The sequence below is a fragment of the Gobius niger genome (genome assembly GCF_951799975.1).
Source record: "Gobius niger genome assembly, chromosome: 16".
Classification (NCBI taxonomy): Eukaryota; Metazoa; Chordata; class Actinopteri; order Gobiiformes; family Gobiidae; genus Gobius; species Gobius niger.
Genome location: NC_136867.1, coordinates 20,457,147 through 20,478,069, shown reverse-complemented (window position 1 = coordinate 20,478,069; position 20,923 = coordinate 20,457,147). Strand labels below are relative to the sequence as shown.

Below are 20,923 nucleotides of genomic sequence, written 5' to 3'. Positions count from 1 at the left end.
AGCACATCTCTACAGTGGTCTACACACAGTGAAACATAAAAATGTACAGTTTTACTTTTGGGGCTTATTGAAAATTCAGGCCTGAGAGATAAGGTCTGGAAAATAGTCACTTTATAATAGATGGGTAATAACTATTCATTATTGTTGTCATCATGGAGAAATACTGTGAATGTCAAGGTCAGGTTTATTCATAAAACACATTTACAAAACAGTCATCACTGCCCCAAAGAGTCTGTACACAAAATACTGGCTTTCATTAAACAAAACCAGAAAATAGTGTAAACTTTTGAAATGTGGTCAGTGGATGAAAACTGAAAGGAAAACAGGACAAAAGTAAAACATTTCTTAACTGCAAAACATATTATAAATGAATGAATGAATAAATCACATTATTAACAGAAAATAAAAAACATTTGGAGCGAACAGTCTCACAATAAAAGTGATTTTCAGCTTAAAACCTGTGGGCAAAGGGAAAGAACGTTAAGTATTTTGTATGGAAGTCCCTCCCCTTTGATCTTCATGAAGTTATCAATGTCACTACTGTAAACTGCAAACTTAAAGCACCATGTGTTGCTTTAAGTTACATTAATGGACTGAAAAAATAGTTTTAAGTCTCATTGTAAGTTTCAGGAAACTAAATCTTGCAGTTCTATATCTCCACTGGCCGTAATTGTCATGAAAATCAAACATAATCAATGCATTTTCATAATGTCTCGGCACAGTAGTTATATTAACTATATGGTTTGGTGATTTCCTGAAAACAATATTATATTGTTGATGTTTCTTGAAGCGGTATTAACACTGATCAACAGATTAGGCAGAGTTTTAAAGCGTGAAGTCCAGTAACAACATGTTTGGTTGGCCTGACACTCTATCTCCTAGTTTTTTATGTGTGTGCTCACGACATACCTGTGTGAATTACTGTGTTACTGTAAAAATAAACCAACAACACTTATGAAACATGTCTTTGATCAGAACAAGCTTTATTGGCACAAAACACACTGACATAAAAGTGATCCACTTCCATTCACCACACGGTTCATAATAAAAGCTTTATTGGCACGACCTTGGTTAGGAAGCCACACACTACTCTAGTTTGCAGTGGTCGGTGTTTTCCATGTGGCGAGTCCAGCTCTAGCAGTGGCTCCTCTGCAGAGACTGGAGCTGAGTGCGTCCGTGGTGGAGCACTCTGCAGGAGAACAGCTGCTCCTCCCGCCGGCCGCCTGCACTCAGGCTCAGGACGCTGCTGCGACTGAACAGGCCGCTCTTCTCCTGCTCCACGGACGTCACCACCGCATCTAAGGACGGACAGGTGTTTAGGCAGGGGCATAGGCAGGGGCACTCCCTCTGCTGTCAAGTATTATGACTGTCAGTTAAAAGAACTTACAGACACAAGATGAATACGGTAAATGTGTGAACCAAATCCCAAACAATGATCAAGTTTAACAAGAGTTCTATAAAACATGAAACCAGTGAATCACCATCGAGTTAGACAGGCCTGTGCGCTCTTTCTGTAATCATCAAATCAAATAGAAGCTTTGTGAATGAAACAAATAGTCTCAAGTTGAAAGTTTTTGACATGTGCACTTGTCTTATATCCTGGAAACTATTACATTGAAATGAGAGTAATGTTGTTTTAGTTTGAAGTCATTTCATGTAGTTATTTTGTGACAAACATTTGAATCAAGTGTAATTTGATGGAATCCGTCTCCACTTGAGTGATCTTCTTCTCATTGCGGTTCACTCTGTACCCACCTGTGTCAGTGAGCATCTGTCCGTCCACCTCCCAGCTCACCTCGGCGCCCTGTGGAGAGTAGGCGCTGAGCAGGCAGAGCAGAGAGAGGCGGCTCCCAGAGCGCTGCTGCGGGGACGGGGCGAGCAGCGACACAGAGGGGGCGCGTACCGGACCGCCTGGACACGACAGAGACACAGACATGAGTGAAAGAAGCCACAAGGTTTACAGGTTATTCATTTGAGATTAAAGAGGAAGTCCACTTTGGAATTAATCAAATAAATAGATTAAAAAGTCTATTTTTAAGTCGTTAACACGTCTATTACTTTATAAAGCAGCGGAAATATAAGCTATGTACTTTTTACTTAAATAATCAGTCAGACGTCCTACTATAAACGACCATCTTTATTAAATACATTATGTTTCTTCACAAGAGACAAAAATCTATTTCAGTAAAACCAGAAAAGGCGAGAACAGCTGCTTGTTTCACTTCCTTCAAATTGGTTTAAGAATTAAAAATGTAGCCGTTTTCTTTGGTTAAATATTCATGTTTTTAACAAAGGAAATTAACTTAATAAAGGGAAACGTATTGTTTTTTGTTTCTTTTGCTTTAACTTGTTCCATTCTTTATAAATCAGTTTTTATGCTGTTACAAACCCAGTGAGGAATGTTATCAGACAAATTGATTAAATCCACTCATTTCTAAATAAAATCAAACCAATATTTGATTTGATTTGACAAGATTAAACTCATTATTTCTGCTGTAACTTTGTTATTAAAGCGATAAATAAAGTTTAGAAAAGAAGACTTACTGTAAACGATGAGTTGTGTTCCTCCTCCGAACGTGAGCCACAGTGATACAAAGTCATGAAGCCGTCGTACAAAAACCTCCTCTGTTTTCAGCACACGCTGCTCTCACTTCACTCAACTCTTTTACTTCACTCATTATCACCGAAACTTTATATTTTCCCAATAACAGGGTTGACATCACAGTTACATGTTTATTATAACACACTTTTTTTTTTAGGTTTTTCTGCTTTCGATTTCTGTATAATATGTTCTCATGTTTTCTGTTTAAACCTCCTTGTGAATCATCTGTATATTGCTCCACCACTAGCAAATCTGTTTAATTTGTCCTTGTCCACAAACAATATTCCGCAAATTTGGAAATCGGCTTACGTTGTACCATTGTTGAAAGGAGGTGTTCCCTCTAATCTAAATAACTATCGTCCTATCTCGAAGCTCTCTGTCCTGGCCAAAGTTTTAGAATCTTTAGTCAGTGCCCAACTAAAAGAGTTCCTTACTGCATCTGATGCACTAAGTCCTTTGCAATCAGGATTTCGAAAGCAGCATAGCACTACAACAGCAGCAATGAAAGTTTTAAATTACATAATGGAATCTATCGATAAAAGGCAACATTGTGCCGCCCTCTTTGTTGACCTCTCGAAAGCTTTCGACACAGTGAATCATTCGGTACTAAGAAAAAAATTACAGAAAATTGGATTGCCAAGCCACACTGTTGGATGGTTTGTAAATTATCTGAAAAGAAGGACACAATGTGTAAAGATCCAAAATAAAAAATCAGGTCCTTTAACGGTATCTTCCGGTGTACCCCAGGGTTCGATCCTTGGGCCACTTCTTTTTATTATTTTTATAAATGATTTAGACAATGCTGTAAAAAATGCAAATTTGCACTTCTACACAGATAATACGGTTTTATATACATCAGCACCTTCAGCTGATCTTGCAATAACACAACTGCAAATTGGTTTTAATCAATTACAGGATGCTTTTTATCATTTAAAATTAGTTTTAAATGCAGATAAGACAAAATGCATGGTGTTCTCACACAGAAAATCACACAAAAAGACCGTGCCTCCCATCATTCAAATGAGGGGCATCAAATCCAACTAGTAACTGAATATAAATATCTTGGAATTTTAATTGATGATTGTTTATCTTTTAAGCCCCATATTAAAAAACTGATACCGATTAAACCGATTAAAATTAAAACTCGGGTTCTACTTTCGTATTAAGTCTTGCTTGTGAATGCTACTTTCATGCCTGTTTTGGACTCTTGTGACGGTATATTTATGAATGCCTCCACAGATTCTTTGCGTGCTTTGGACACAGTGTATCATGGAGATTTGCGCTTTATTACAAACATGAGGTCGTTGACTCATCACTGCGTCCTTTACGCCCGGGTGGGCTGGTCATCTTTGTTATTTTGTAGATTGAAACATTGGTATCTTTTGATTTATAAATGTATTGCTGGATTTGTCCCTCCGTATCTGCAGCAGCTCACTGAGCTGAGGAGCAACAGCAGCTACAGCCTGCGCTCTCAGGACCTTCTCCTGCTCTCTGTGCCCAGGGTGCAAACAGAACTGGGTAAAAAGGCCTTTAGATTTGCTGCTCCGCACTCTTGGTATGAGTTACAGAAGGAGTTTCAGTTAAAAGAACTTGTATCACTTCATACTTTTAAATCACGATTGAAAAATCTAGAAACAAAGTCTTTTACATGTAGCTGTTATATCTGAGTGTATTGATTTAAACTTTAAATTATGCAATGTTTATTTTGTGATTATGTGTGTAAAATTGTAACTTGTATGTAAACCTGTTCCCCTGCATCTTGGCCAGGACACTCTTGAAAAAGAGATTTTTAATCTCAATGAGATTTATCCTGGCTAAATAAAGGACAAATAAATAATAAAATTATAAAAATAAATGATGACACATTGATGATCTGGTGCTCGGGCTGAGTATTTAAACATGTTGTACAGTATATGTTTGATTTTTCTGATCCTACATGTGCCCTTGTGCAGGACATTTTACGTGACTTTATCTTTGCTTTGTCTGTTTGCAGTGAACCACTGTGTGAAGTTACTTTTTCCCCCAAATGTTTTGATTCATTTATCACAAATATTAACCGAGTAAAAATAAAACACATCCAAGTCTTTGATCAGAGCTTTATTGGCACAAACTAAAATCTACAGCTGCATCATCACAGGTTTATTAAAGCCACACATATCAGGAGTCAAACAGGGAGTGTCCCTGTGGAGCAGGTGAAGTGTGTCCTCATGTGGGACATGTCTCTACTCTGGGCAGAGTGTCTCCAGCCTCTGAGTGACTGGACTCTGTCCGCTCCGACTGGCCTCACAGATCACTGCTGTTTGGGGCCATCGCTCTGTGGACAGTCTCAGGACACTGGTGCTACTGTAGAGGCCCTCCCCACTCAGGACCCCGGGACTCTGGGACCCTATTCTGGTGGCCCCGCCCACTCTCCAGACCAGCGTCCAATCAGAGGGGAAGCCCCCGCTGGCTACACACAGCAGCGTGGCACTGCCGCTCTGCAGCTCCTCTCTGGACGGGGGCAGGACGGTCAGGGTGGGCCGCTGCACTCCCACTGCACACAGACAGGGGGCAGTGTTAGAGCCACATCACAAAACTGTGACTGGACTAAATGATGAACATTAGAGACAGTTGAGACATTTTCATCTGTGTCTTTCACTTCCTGTTCACGACAAGTCTGACCAATGAACCGAGAACAACTGTTTTTACTGATAAAAAGGTTTAAGCCAGAAAATATAAAGTTATAATTAAACATTATATAACAATTTATACGTATTTTATTGCTGTATTTTACATCTGAAAATACATTTGTGTTTGTGAAATACATTTACACGACTTTACACTTTCACATTTGTTTCTTTTTTAATGTAGATACACATTTCTGTTTTTCATCTCAATGTCAAATACTCACAATTAAAAATATTTGTCAAAGCCGTTAATATTGTCATTAAATTGATATAATTTGTTGGTCTAAGGAGCACCATGTTTAGTCTTAATAATGTGAAATAAACCCAACAATCGTTTACTCTTTAAGCAGCACTAAGTATAATTACATTTAACACTAATTTATTTTTATTATTTGGTCAATTTTTACTAAAAGACAGTAGAGTTTCTTCAGCTTTTGACCTAAACATCAGTCTCTAAACTTCACAAATAAAAATAAAAATCAATCTACAAATATGATTAAATCCTGCTAAATGAGCAGATTTGAAGTAGTCTTGTTTGAGTATGTAGTAAAAAGTGCAGTACTCACAGTCCACGATGAGTTGTGTTCCTCCTCCGAATGTGTACCACAGTGATACAAAGTCATGAAGCCGTCGTACAAAAACCTCCTCTGTTTTCAACACACGCTGCTCTCACTTCACTCAACTCTTTTACTTCACTCATTATCACCAAAACTTTATATTTTCCCAATAACAGGGTTGACATCACAGTTACATGTTTATTATGACACACTTTTGTATGTTTTTCTACTTTTGATTTACGTATAATATTTTTTTCAGGTTTTCTGTTTAAACCTCCTTGTGAATCATCTGTAAATATAAACTAAAGATGAATAAATATGAATAAGGAAGTTAAATAGATCATAACTCACTGTATAAGAAACTACACAATAGAAAATGAGCCTGATTTCTCTCTTTTTATATCATGTTGTAACAGGGCTGACATTTCAAGCTGGGAATGTCCTGGGAATGTTGAAAACAGAGAAAGTACATGACTTTTAGATACAAATGTAACAGCATTGACATATAATGAAAGAACTCCACTAAAGTCCATATTAAAACATGAAATCTGAAATATATGAATCAGTGCAGCAGATATTGGCTTCTGCTCGAGCTCAGAGTTGAGAGTATTTCCATAGAGAGGAGGGTCACATGGTCAGCTGATCCTTCCCTGAGTTTTATAGAGAGCTGAAGACTGCAGGACTCACATGTGTCAGTGAACGCACCATGGCTCTGGGCTGCACCATCCTCCTCTGGACACTGGCCTGCTGCTGCTTCACAGGTTCAAATCAGTGACATTGAACACAACACGCCGCCTTTTCTCTCTGTGTTTCTCCTGATCAATGTGTTTGTTTTTTACAGGATGCAGTGGTCAGGTCACAGTCACTCAGCCTCCAGTCCAGATGTTTACTCCTGGATCTACAGTCACTCTCACATGTAAAACTAGCAAAGATGTTTTCAGAGATAGTGATGGAGATGATTATTTGCACTGGTATCAGCAGAAACCGGGTCAGTCTCCAAAGCTCTTGATAAAATATGCTACAAAGTCTCTGTCCGAAACTCCATCTCGGTTCAGTGGCAGTGGGAGCCACAGTGACTTCTCTTTGACCATCACTGGCGCTCAGGCTGAAGATGCTGCAATTTATTATTGTCAGAGTTATCATAGTGGAGATGTTGATGCAGGTGATGATGACGATTTCATAAGCCTCTTTGCTGATGTGCTCAACGAAGAGTTCACACAGTGATTTGTGCTCGTACAAAAACCTCCCTCAGTGAGTCCTTCAGAGTGAGACCAGAGCAGGAAACAACTGCAGCTGCTCAAGAGGAACAGACCCCTCATGAAAACTGAGAGAAGCCACAGTGGAGATGTCAAAGCAGGTCGATACTTACAGACTGAAATGAGACACTAATTCATGTATTTTAGAAATGCTTATTCATCTCAATCATTTATTCTCCTTTAGCCCCAGAAAGGGTTTAAATATTGTGTCTGTACAAATATCTATTACACCAGTTACACCAAGCACATCTCTACAGTGGTCTACACACAGTGAAACATAAAACTGTCAAGGTCAGGTGTATTTATAAAACACATTTACAAAACAGTCATCACTGCCCCAAAGAGTCTGTACACGAAATACTGGCTTTCACTAAAGAAAACCAGAAAATACTGTAAACATTTCAAATGTGGTCAGTCGATGAACACTGAAAGGACAACAAGACAAAAGTAACACATTTCTTAACTGCAAAACATATTATAAATGAATAAATAAGATTATTAACAGAACATGAAAACCATTTGGAGCGAACAGTCTCACAAAAGCGATTTTCAGCTTAAAACCTGTGGGCAAAGGGAGAGAACATTAAGTATTTTGTATGGAAGTCTCTCCCCTTTGATCTTCATGAAGTTATAAATGTCACTACTGTAAACCGCAAACTTAAAGCACCATGTGTTGCTTTAATTTACATTAATGGACTGAAAAAATAGTTTTAAGTCTCATTGTAAGTTTCAGGGAACTAAATCTTGCAGTTCTATATCTCCACTGTCCGTAATTGTCATGAAAATCAAACATAACTAGAAATGCAATGGCTGCGCCATTGCGATTGACTGCGGAAATGCAGAAAGCAAATGCAGAAATTGCATAAACTCTTCAAATTGCATGATCAAATTTGCATAAACTGGTAAAATGCATAAAATGTCATGTTGCATAAACTGTATAAACTGCATAAAGTGGTAAAATGCATGAATGGGTTAATTTGCATAAATTATGTAAATTGCATACACTCTTTAAAATTCATAAATCCTAAATGGCATAAACTCTTAAACGCTTAAAAATGCATTAACTGGTTAAATCCCATAAAGTGGTTAATTTGCATAAATCATTAATATTGCATAAACTTTTATATTCCATAAACTGGTCAAACTGTTGAAATGGCCTCAGTGCTTGATTGGCAGAAGCACAAATGGCTGAAAGGCCTGGAGTCTCCCCATTGGCTGGATTCCCCCATACACACCAATGCAAAAATTTCAAACTCTCATATAAAAAAACTGGAAAACTGCAGAAGGCCATTTTTTTCTCAAAACCCACAAGTTGCAGAAGCTGAACATGCACAAAGTGCAGAAATTGCATAAAATGCAGAAAAAAGTGCAGAAAAGCATGGATTTGCGGCAGCCCCATTATAAGTCAATGGGAAAAATCTCCGACATTTTGGCCGATTGCGGAAAAACCGTAAGTTGCAGAAGTCCCAAAAGTAATAGCACCTTCTCCTCAACATGCGGAACGTTTTGATGCATAACTTGCATAAATTGCACAAAGCATGAAGGTGCTGAAAGCTCTAGAAAATCGGGAAAAAGATGGAAGAGGAATAATAATAAAGAACATGAAAACCAATAATTGACTGCGGAAGAATTCCGCAGTCAATCAATAAATGCATTTTCATAATGTCTCGGCACAGTAGTTATATTAACTATATGGTTTGGTGATTTCCTGAAAACAATATTATATTGTTGATTTTTCTTGAAGCGGTATTAACACTGAACAACAGATTAGGCAGAGTTTTAAAGCGTGAAGTCCAGTAACAACATGTTTGGTTGGCCTGACACTTTAACTCCTAGTTTTCGATGTCTGTGCTCACTACATACCTGTGTGAATTACTGTGTTACTGTAATAATAAACCAACAACACTAATGACAAATGTCTTTGATCAGAACAAGCTTTATTGGCACAAAACACACTGACATAAAAGTGATCCACTTCCATTCACCACACGGTTCATAATAAAAGCTTTATTGGCACGACCTTGGTTATGAAGCCACACACTACTCTAGTTTGCAGTGGTCGGTGTTTTCCATGTGGCGAGTCCAGCTCTAGCACTGGCTCCTCTGCAGAGACTGGAGCTGAGTGCGTCCGTGGTGGAGCACTCTGCAGGAGAACAGCTGCTCCTCCCGCCGGCCGCCTGCACTCAGGCTCAGGACGCTGCTGCGACTGAACAGGCCGCTCTTCTCCTGCTCCACGGACGTCACCACCGCATCTAAGGACGGACAGGTGTTTAGGCAGGGGCATAGGCAGGGGCACTCCCTCTGCTGTCAAGTATTATGACTGTCAGTTAAAAGAACTTACAGACACAAGATGAATACGGTAAATGTGTGAACCAAATCCCAAACAATGATCAAGTTTAACAAGAGTTCTATAAAAAATGAAACCATTGAATCACCATCGAGTTAGACAGGCCTGTGCTCTCTTTCTATCATCAAATCAAATAGAAGCTTTGTGAATGAAACAAATAGTCTCAAGTTGAAAGTTTTTGACATGTGCACTTGTCTTATATCCTGGAAACTATTACATTGAAATGAGAGTAATGTTGTTTTAGTTTGAAGTCATTTCATTTAGTTATTTTGTGACAAACATTTGAATCAAGTGTAATTTGATGGAATCCGTCTCCACTTGAGTGATCTTCTTCTCATTGCGGTTCACTCTGTACCCACCTGTGTCAGTGAGCATCTGTCCGTCCACCTCCCAGCTCACCTCGGCGCCCTGTGGAGAGTAGGCGCTGAGCAGGCAGAGCAGAGAGAGGCGGCTCCCAGAGCGCTGCTGCGGGGACGGGGCGAGCAGCGACACAGAGGGGGCGCGTACCGGACCGCCTGGACACGACAGAGACACAGACATGAGTGAAAGAAGCCACAAGGTTTACAGGTTATTCATTTGAGATTAAAGAGGAAGTCCACTTTGGAATTAATCAAATAAATAGATTAAAAAGTCTATTTTTAAGTCGTTAACACGTCTATTACTTTATAAAGCAGCGGAAATATAAGCTTTATACTTTTTACTTAAATAATCAGTCAGACGTCCTACTATAAACGACCATCTTTATTAAATACATTATGTTTCTTCACAAGAGACAAAAATCTATTTCAGTAAAACCAGAAAAGGCGAGAACAGCTGCTTGTTTCACTTCCTTCAAATTGGTTTAAGAATTAAAAATGTAGCCGTTTTCTTTGGTTAAATATTCATGTTTTTAACAAAGTAAATTAACTTGATAAAGGGAAACGTATTGTTTTTTGTTTCTTTTGCTTTAACTTGTTCCATTCTTTATAAATCAGTTTTTATGCTGTTACAAACCCAGTGAGGAATGTTATCAGACAAATTGATTAAATCCACTCATTTCTAAATAAAATCAAACCAATATTTGATTTGATTTGACAAGATTAAACTCATTATTTCTGCTGTAACTTTGTTATTAAAGCCATAAATAAAGTTTAGAAAAGAAGACTTACTGTAAACGATGAGTTGTGTTCCTCCTCCAAACGTGAGCCACAGTGATACAAAGTCATGAAGCCGTCGTACAAAAACCTCCTCTGTTTTCAAAACACGCTGCTCTCACTTCACTCAACTCTTTTACTTCACTCATTATCACCGAAACTTTATATTTTCCCCAATAACAGGGTTGACATCACAGTTACATGTTTATTATAACACACTTTTTTTTTTAGGTTTTTCTGCTTTCGATTTCTGTATAATATGTTCTCATGTTTTCTGTTTAAACATCCTTGTGAATCATCTGTAAATATAAACTAAAGATGAATAAATATGAATAAGGAAGTTAAATAGATCAAAACTCACTGTATAAGAAACTACACAAAAGTAAATGAGCCTGATTTCTCTCTTTTTATATCATGTTGTAACAGGGCTGACATTTCAAGCTGGGAATGTCCTGGGAATGTTGAAAACAGAGAAAGTACATGACTTTTAGATACAAATGTAACAGCATTGACATATAATGAAAGAACTCCACTAAAGTCCATATTAAAACATGAAATCTGAAATATATGAATCAGTGCAGCAGATATTGGCTTCTGCTCGAGCTCAGAGTTGAGAGTATTTCCATAGAGAGGAGGGTCACATGGTCAGCTGATCCTTCCCTGAGTTTTATAGAGAGCTGAAGACTGCAGGACTCACATGTGTCAGTGAATGCACCATGGCTCTGGGCTGCACCATCCTCCTCTGGACACTGGCCTGCTGCTGCTTCACAGGTTCAAATCAGTGACATTGAACACAACACACCGCCTTTTCTCTCTGTGTTTCTTCTGATCAATGTGTTTGTTTTTTACAGGATGCAGTGGTCAGGTCACAGTCACTCAGCCTCCAGTCCAGACGTTTACTCCTGGATCTACAGTCACTCTCACATGTAGAGCGAACAAAGATGTTTACAGCAATAATGAGATGCACTGGTATCAGCAGAAACCTGGTCAGTCTCCAAAGCTCTTGATATATCTTGCTACTAATCGTTGGTCAGAAACTCCATCTCGGTTCAGTGGCAGTGGGAGCCACAGTGACTTCTCTTTGACCATCACTGGAGCTCAGGCTGAAGATGCTGCCGTTTATTATTGTCAGAGTTTTCATAGCGGCCCAGTGTTCACACAGTGATTTGTGCTCGTACAAAAACCTCCCTCAGTGAGTCCTTCAGAGTGAGACCAGAGCAGGAAACAACTGCAGCTGCTCAAGAGGAACAGACCCCTCATGAAAACTGAGAGAAGCCACAGTGGAGATGTCAAAGCAGGTTGATACTTACAGACTGAAATGAGACACTAATTCATGTATTTTAGAAATGCTTATTCATCTCAATCATTTCATTCTCTTTTATCCCCAGAACGGGTTTAAATATTTTGTCTGTACATATATCTATTACACCAGTTACACCAAGCACATCTCCACAGTGGTCTACACACAGTGAAACATAAAAATGTACAGTTTTTCTTTTGGGGCTTATTGAAAATTCAGGCCTGAGAGATAAGGTCTGGAAAACAGTCACTTTATAATAGATGGGTAATAACTATTCATTATTGTTGTCATCATGGAGAAATACTGTGAATGTCAAGGTCAGGTTTATTCATAAAACACATTTACAAAACAGTCATCACTGCCTCAAAGTGTCTGTACACGAAATACTGGCTTTCACTAAACAAAACCAGAAAATAGTGTAAACTTTTGAAATGTGGTCAGTGGATGAAAACTGAAAGGAGAACAGGACAAAAGTAAAACATTTCTTAACTGCAAAACATATTATAAATGAATGAATGAATAAATCACATTATTAACAGAAAATAAAAAACATTTGGAGCGAACAGTCTCACAAAAGTGATTTTCAGCTTAAAACCTGTGGGCAAAGGGAAAGAACGTTAAGTATTTTGTATGGAAGTCCCTCCCCTTTTATCTTCATGAAGTTATCAATGTCACTACTGTAAACTGCAAACTTAAAGCACCATGTGTTGCTTTAATTTACATTAATGCACTGAAAAAATAGTTTTAAGTCTCATTGTAAGTTTCAGGAAACTAAATCTTGCAGTTCTATATCTCCACTGGCCGTAATTGTCATGAAAATCAAACATAATCAATGCATTTTCATAATGTCTCGGCACAGTAGTTATATTAACTATATGGTTTGGTGATTTCCTGAAAACAATATTATATTGTTGATGTTTCTTGAAGTGGTATTAACACTGATCAACAGATTAGGCAGAGTTTTAAAGCGTGAAGTCCAATAACAACATGTTTGGTTGGCCTGACACTCTATCTCCTAGTTTTTTATGTGTGTGCTCACGACATACTTGTGTGAATTACTGTGTTACTGTAAAAATAAACCAACAATACTAATGAAACATGTCTTTGATCAGAACAAGCTTTATTGGCACAAAACACACTGACATAAAAGTCATCCACTTCCATTCACCACACGGTTCATAATAAAAGCTTTATTGGCACGACCTTGGTTAGGAAGCCACACACTACTCTAGTTTGCAGTGGTCGGTGTTTTCCATGTGGCGAGTCCAGCTCTAGCACTGGCTCCTCTGCAGAGACTGGAGCTGAGTGCGTCCGTGGTGGAGCACTCTGCAGGAGAACAGCTGCTCCTCCCGCCGGCCGCCTGCACTCAGACTCAGGACGCTGCTGCGACTGAACAGGCCGCTCTTCTCCTGCTCCACGGACGTCACCACCGAATCTAAGGACGGACAGGTGTTTAGGCAGGGGCATAGGCAGGGGCACTCCCTCTGTTGTCAAGTATTATGACTGTCAGTTAAAAGAACTTAACAGACACAAGATGAATACGGTAAATGTGTGAACCAAATTCCAAACAATGATCAAGTTTAACAAGAGTTCTATAAAAAATTAAACCAGTGAATCACCATCGAGTTAGACAGGCCTGTGCGCTCTTTCTGTAATCATCAAATCAAATAGAAGCTTTGTGAATGAAACCTATTTGAAAGTTTTTGACATGTGCACTTGTCCTATATCCTGGAAACTATTACATTGAAATGAGAGTAATGTTGTTTTAGTCTGAAGTCATTTCATGTAGTTATTTTGTGACAAACATTTGAATCAAGTGTAATCTGATGGAATCCGTCTCCACTTGAGTGATCTTCTTCTCATTGCGGTTCACTCTGTACCCACCTGTGTCAGTGAGCATCTGTCCGTCCACCTCCCAGCTCACCTCGGCGCCCTGTGGAGAGTAGGCGCTGAGCAGGCAGAGCAGAGAGAGGCGGCTCCCAGAGCGCTGCTGCGGGGACGGGGCGAGCAGCGACACAGAGGGGGCGCGTACCGGACCGCCTGGACACGACAGAGACACAGACATGAGTGAAAGAAGCTACAAGGTTTACAGGTTATTCATTTGAGATTAAAGAGCAAATTCACTTTGGAATAAATCAAGTAAATAGTTTGAAAAGTCTATTTTTAAGTCGTCAACACGTCTATTACTTTACTAAGCAGCGGAAATATAAGCTGTATACTTTTTACTCAAGTAATCAGTCAGACGTCCTACTATAAACGACCGTCATTATTAAATACATTATGTTTCTGTACAAGAGACAAAAATCTATTTCAGTAAAACCAGAAAAGGCGAGAACAGCTGCTTGTTTCACTTCCTTCAAATTGGTTTAAGAATTAAAAATGTAGCCGTTTTCTTTGGTTAAATATTCATGTTAAACAAAGTAAATTAACTTAATAAAGGGAAAAGTATTGTTTTTTGTTTCTTTTGCTTTAACTTGTTCCATTCTTTATAAAAAAAAAATTCTGCTGTTACAAACTCAGTGAGGAATGTTATCAGACATATCGATTAAATCCACTCATTTCTAAAAAAAAATCAATCCAATATTTGATTTGGTTTGATTTGAAAAGATTAAACTCATTATTTCTGCTGTAACTTTGTTATTAAAGGGATAAATGAAGTTTAGAAAAGAAGACTTACTGTAAACGATGAGTTGTGTTCCTCCTCCGAACGTCCACCACAGTGATACAAAGTCATGAAGCCGTCGTACAAAAACCTCCTCTGTTTTCAACACACGCTGCTCTCACTTCACTCAACTCTTTTACTTCACTCATTATCACCGAAACTTTATATTTTCCCCAATAACAGGGTTGACATCACAGTTACATGTTTATTATGACACACTTTTTTAGGTTTTTCTACTTTTTATTTCTGTATAATATTTTCTTCCGGTTTTCTGTTTAAACCTCCTTGTGAATCATCTGATGAATAAATATGAATAAGGAAGTTCAATAGATCAAAACTCACTGTATAAGAAACTACACAATAGAAAATGAGCCTGATTTCTCTCTTTTTATATCATGTTGTAACAGGGCTGACATTTCAAGCTGGGAATGTCCTGGGAATGTTGAGCACAGAGAAAGTACATGACTTTTAGATACAAATGTAACAGCATTGACATATAATGAAAGAACTCCACTAAAGTCCATGTTAAAACATTAAATCTGAAATATATGAATCAGTGCAGCAGATATTGGCTTCTGCTCGAGCTCAGAGTTGAGAGTATTTCCATAGAGAGGAGGGTCACATGGTCAGCTGATCCTTCCCTGAGTTTTATAGAGAGCTGAAGACTGCAGGACTCACATGTGTCAGTGAACGCACCATGGCTCTGGGCTGCACCATCCTCCTCTGGACACTGGCCTGCTGCTGCTTCACAGGTTCAAATCAGTGACATTGAACACAACACGCCGCCTTTTCTCTCTGTGTTTCTTCTGATCAATGTGTTTGTTTTTTACAGGATGCAGTGGTCAGGTCACAGTCACTCAGCCTCCAGTCCAGACGTTTACTCCTGGATCTACAGTCACTCTCACATGTGGAGCGAGTAAAGATGTTGCTAGCAATAATTACATGTTCTGGTATCAGCAGAAACCTGGTCAGTCTCCAAAGCTCTTGATAAAATATGCTACACAGCGTCTGTCAGAAACTCCATCTCGGTTCAGTGGCAGTGGGAGCCACAGTGACTTCTCTTTGACCATCACTGGAGCTCAGGCTGAAGATGCTGCAGTTTATTATTGTCAGAGTTATCATAGCGGCCCAGTGTTCACACAGTGATTTGTGCTCGTACAAAAACCTCCCTCAGTGAGTCCTTCAGAGTGAGACCAGAGCAGGAAACAACTGCAGCTGCTCAAGAAGAACAGACCCCTCATGAAAACTAGGAGAATGTATTTTAGAAATGCTTATTCATCTCAATCATTTCATTCTCTTTTAGCCTCAGAAAGGGTTTAAATATTGTGTCTGTACAAATATCTATGACACCAGTTACACCAAGCACATCTCTACAGTGGTCTACACACAGTGAAACATAAAACTGTACAGTTTTTCTTTTGGGGCTTATTGAAAATTCAGGCCTGAGAGAAAAGGTCTGGAAAATAGTCACTTTATAATAGATGGGTTGTAACTATTCATTATTGTTTTCATCATGGAGAAATACTGTCAATGTCAAGGTCAGGTTTATTCATAAAACACATTTACAAAACAGTCATCACTGCCCCAAAGTGTCTGTACACGAAATGCTGGCTTTCACTAAACAAAACCAGAAAATACTGTAAACGTTTGAAATGTGGTCAGTGGATGAAAACTGAAAGGAAAACAGGACAAAAGTAACACATTTCATAACTGCAAAACTTACGATAAAAAAATAAAAATAAACATTAACAGAAAATGAAAATGAAAACCATGTGGAGGTATCAGGCTGACAGTAAAAGAACTTTACTTTTAGATATTAATGATGTTAGAGTGAATGCTTATTTCTCTTATTTATTGTCCCCAAAATTAATTTGCAGTGAGTAAAAAATACACAAAGACGAGAATGACCACAACAAACAGATCCAGACATTGACAACATGCAGAGAACAGGCCTGAGCTCAAACCACTGTCCATCAACCTCAATCTAAATTATGTTTTTAATAACTCTCTCTGACAGACCAGGTGTAGAGATTTAAAATATATAAATCACAAGTGGCTTCTTCATCACCTTCATATCATCTTTGTTTGTTCAATTGTAAAATGACTTGTAGCACAAATGACTGCCTGGTCCTGTTTTTAGACAGGGATGGGCACCTGTACCTTCGACCCGAGGGAAGCAGCTCAAACTCTCTAAACAGAGAATGTTTTGAGTTTGATCATATTTTATCTGCTTTATCTAGCGCTCTTGTAAAAAAAAAAATTCTGCAAACCCTTCAGAGAAATGACTAGGGTTTTACTTGCGACTGCACTTCTTTTGCACCTCAGTTTTGGCCCCGTACCAAAAGACGATACAAAAAGTCAGTCATGGATCTTAGCTGGTCATCTTTAGATGGACAAGTTTCATTGTGAGCTTCAGGAAATATAGACTAAAATATTTCCAGTCTGTTTCAATCTACGCTGTCAGGAAAATCAGTATGTCTTTCAGCTCAATAATGTAACATTATATGAGGTGCACTTATATCCCAAACCAGTGGTTCACAGCTGGTGGTCCCGACCCTAAAGTGAGTCGTGGAAGCCTCATAAGTGGGTTGCCGGCTTTTTCAGGGAGCATTTCTTTCCGTATTTTACCTCTGAAAAGGTATTGATTAACCTTTTACAAAGAATGGTATGATGTGATTTTGATCATTTTCCATTTTTAAAGGTTAATGCTTATTAAATTATAATAGGTGAGGAAATTACTGTATTTTGCATTATGCTGTATATAAGGCATTTTTTTATTGTTATTTGGGTCATGGCTTGTCACAGCGTGATGCTCCCGAAGGAAAACCATGATGAGAAAATACCTTTTTTTAATAAATGATGACACATTGATGATCTGGGGCTCGGGCTGAGTATTTAAACATGTTGTACAGTTTATGTTTGATTATTCTGATCATACACGTGACCTTGTGCAGGACATTTTACGTGACTTTTTCTTTGCTATGTCTGTTTGCACTGAACCACTGTGTGAAGTGAGTTTTTCCCCAAACTATTATGAGGAAATAAAAATAAAACACATTCATGTCTTTGATCAGAGCTTTATTGGCACAAACTAAAATCTACAGCTGCATCATCACAGGTTTATTAAAGCCACACATATCAGGAGTCAAACAGGGAGTGTCCCTGTGGAGCAGGTGAAGTGTGTCCTCATGTGGGACATGCAATTTCTCCATCTGTGAGATCAATAAAGTACCATCTTATCTTATCTTATCTTATCTTATCTTATCTTATCTCTACTCTGGGCAGAGTGTCTCCAGCCTCTGAGTGACTGGACTCTGTCCGCTCCGACTGGCCTCACAGATCACTGCTGTTTGGGGCCATCGCTCTGTGGACAGTCTCAGGACACTGGTGCGGCTGTAGAGGCCGTCCCCCCTCGGGACCCCGGGACTCTGGGACCCCACTCTGGTGGCCCCGCCCACTCTCCAGCCCAGCGTCCAATCAGAGGGGAAGCCCCCGCTGGCAACACACAGCAGCGTGGCACTGCCGCTCTGCAGCTCCTCTCTGGACGGGGGCAGGACGGTCAGGGTGGGCCGCTGCACTCCCACTGCACACAGACAGGGGGCAGCAGAGGCACTGAGTGTTAGAGCCACGTCACAAAACTGTGACTGGACTAAATGATGAACATTAGAGACAGTTGAGACATTTTCATCTGTGTCTTTCACTTCCTGTTCACGACAAGTCTGACCAATGAACCGAGAACAACTGTTTTTACTGATAAAAAGGTTTAAGCCAGAAAATATAATGTTAAATTTAAACATTATATAACAAATTATACATATTTTATTGCTGTTTTTTTACGCCTGAAAATACATTTGTGGTTGTTAAACACATTTATACGACTTTACATTTTCAAATTTGTTTCTTTTTAATGTAGATACACATTTGTGTTTTTCTTCTCAATGTCAAATACTCACAATTATGAATATTTGTCAAAGCCGTTAATATTATCATTAAATTCATATAATTTGTTGGTCTAAGGAGCACCATGTTTTGTCTTAATAATGTGAAATAAACCCAACAATCGTTTACTCTTTAATCAGCACTAAGTATAATTATTTTTAACACTGATTTATTATTATTATTATTTTGTAAATTATTACTAAGAGACAGTAGAGTTTCTTCAGCTTTTGACCTAAACGTCAGTCTCTAAACTTAACAAACAAAAATAATAAATCAATGTACAAATATGATTAAATCCTGCTAAATGACCAGATTTGAAGTAATTTTGTTTGAGAATGTAGTAAAAAGTGGCAGTACTCACAGTCCACGATGAGTTGTGTTCCTCCTCCAAACGTCCACCACAGTGATACAAAGTCATGAAGCCGTCGTACAAAAACCTCCTCTGTTTTCAACACACGCTGCTCTCACTTCACTCAACTCTTTTACTTCACTCATTATCACCGAAACTTTATATTTTCCCCAAAAACAGTGCTGACATCACAGTTACATGTTTATTATTACACACTTTTGTAGGTTTTTCTACTTTTGATTTCTGTATAATATTTTATTCATGTTTTCTGTTTAAACCTCCTTGTGAATCATCTGTAAATATAAACTTAAAATGAATAAATATGAATAAGGAAGTTAAATAGATCATAACTCACTGTATAAGAAACTACACAACAGAAAATGAGCCTGATTTCTCTCTTTTTATATCATGTTGTAACAGGGCTGACATTTCAAGCTGGGAATGTCCTGGGAATGTTGAACACAGAGAAAGTACATGACTTTTAGATACAAATGTAACAGCATTGACATAATGAAAGAACTCCACTAAAGTCCATGTTAAAACATTAAATCTGAAATATATGAATCAGTGCAGCAGATATTGGCTTCTGCTCGAGCTCAGAGTTGAGAGTATTTCCATAGAGAGGAGGGTCACATGGTCAGCTGATCCTTCCCTGAGTTTTATAGAGAGCTGAAGACTGCAGGACTCACATGTGTCAGTGAACGCACCATGGCTCTGGGCTGCACCATCCTCCTCTGGACACTGGCCTGCTGCTGCTTCACAGGTTCAAATCAGTGACATTGAACACAACACGCCACCTTTTCTCTCTGTGTTTCTTCTGATCAATGTGTTTGTTTTTTACAGGATGCAGTGGTCAGGTCACAGTCACTCAGCCTCCAGTCCAGACGTTTACTCTTGGATCTACAGTCACTCTCACATGTAAAACTAACACAGATGTTTACAGAGATAGTGATGGAGAATATTTGCACTGGTATCAGCAGAAACCTGGTCAGTCTCCAAAGCTCTTGATAAAACTTTCTACACAGAGTTTGTCAGAAACTCCATCTCGGTTCAGTGGCAGTGGGAGCCGCAGTGACTTCTCTTTGACCATCACTGGAGCTCAGGCTGAAGATGCTGCAGTTTATTTTTGTCAGAGTGTTCACGAAGCAGAGGAAGCTGTTTTTCACGAATTTCCAGTCTATGATGATGGGTTGAATTCAGAGTTCACATATTGGTTCACAGTGATTTGTGCTCGTACAAAAACCTCCCTCAGTGATACCAGAGCAGGAAACAACTGCAGCTGCTCAAGAGGAACAGACCTGATCTTTTCCTCCACGTTAAGTTCTAACTTTATGTAACCGAATGGAAAGGCGCAAGTAATCGTGCATGACTTCAGTGCATGTAAACATTACTTTACTTTTACGAGCAGGCAACACCGTTTTTTAACAGGCTTAATCATGACAAATGACCATTCAGTTTTTGCTTCTTAATACATTTCTTGTTTTCGTTTTGGTATTTTTGTTAAAAACAGATCACATTAGACATCCTCATGTCCAAGGAACAACAATTTGACAGTTCCATAAATCGTTACATTTTAACTGAACAGGAGAGTCCCGAAAACAAAACACTTCCAAGCAAAAGCGGAGAGGGAGCACTGTCCAAAAGGGGAGGCTTGACTGAACCAGAAGCCTGTGGAAAGGCATTTAGTTTGGAAGGCTGAGTTATTGACATATGAAGACATATGAAGATATAAAGACATTATGGGGAGGTAGGCCTAAACAACTTGGTACCCGGTACGCTCAGACCGCAAGCGTCTTTACTTCACATTCAAGCACCTACGTACCTTGCAACGGAGGCTTTGCTTCACATTCAAGCCTACACACACACGCTGCAGCTCTACTTCATTATTCAAGCCCGTACGCTGCCCTGAAGCCTGGCACCATAGTAGCTACGTGCTCCTATAGCCACCCACTACATCCCCATAGCCCACCTGAAGAGCCACCACGCCTGACGTCAAGCTTTAGTGACAAGCCTCCCCTTTTACAATTAGAACAGCACCAGTTGACAAGTCGAATTTCATACATTGGCTAGAGTAGACAGTGAGGCTTAGATATTAACTTTTAAAATGCATGT

The 20,923-nt window shown here is 39.0% G+C and overlaps 2 long non-coding RNA genes and 1 gene segment (V, D, J or C); all 3 read right to left on the bottom strand.

Annotated features, from left to right (window-relative positions):
* Positions 1-1,134: 1,134 nt before the first annotated feature.
* Positions 1,135-2,921, bottom strand: LOC306976378 (Ig lambda-3 chain C region-like). The segment is given in 4 exons: positions 2,912-2,921; positions 2,545-2,625; positions 1,756-1,911; positions 1,135-1,298 (listed from the first exon to the last, which is right to left on the bottom strand).
* Positions 2,922-9,006: 6,085 nt separating this feature from the next.
* On the bottom strand, positions 9,007-10,605 carry LOC306975443. Its single transcript, XR_013793706.1, has 3 exons — positions 10,577-10,605; positions 9,788-9,943; positions 9,007-9,333 (listed from the first exon to the last, which is right to left on the bottom strand). It is a non-coding gene; the product is annotated as an uncharacterized lncRNA (long non-coding RNA).
* A 2,446-nt stretch (positions 10,606-13,051) lies between these two features.
* Positions 13,052-14,667, bottom strand: LOC306976260. The gene is made up of 3 exons (XR_013793761.1): positions 14,539-14,667; positions 13,746-13,901; positions 13,052-13,296 (listed from the first exon to the last, which is right to left on the bottom strand). It is a non-coding gene; the product is annotated as an uncharacterized lncRNA (long non-coding RNA).
* Positions 14,668-20,923: the final 6,256 nt, after the last annotated feature.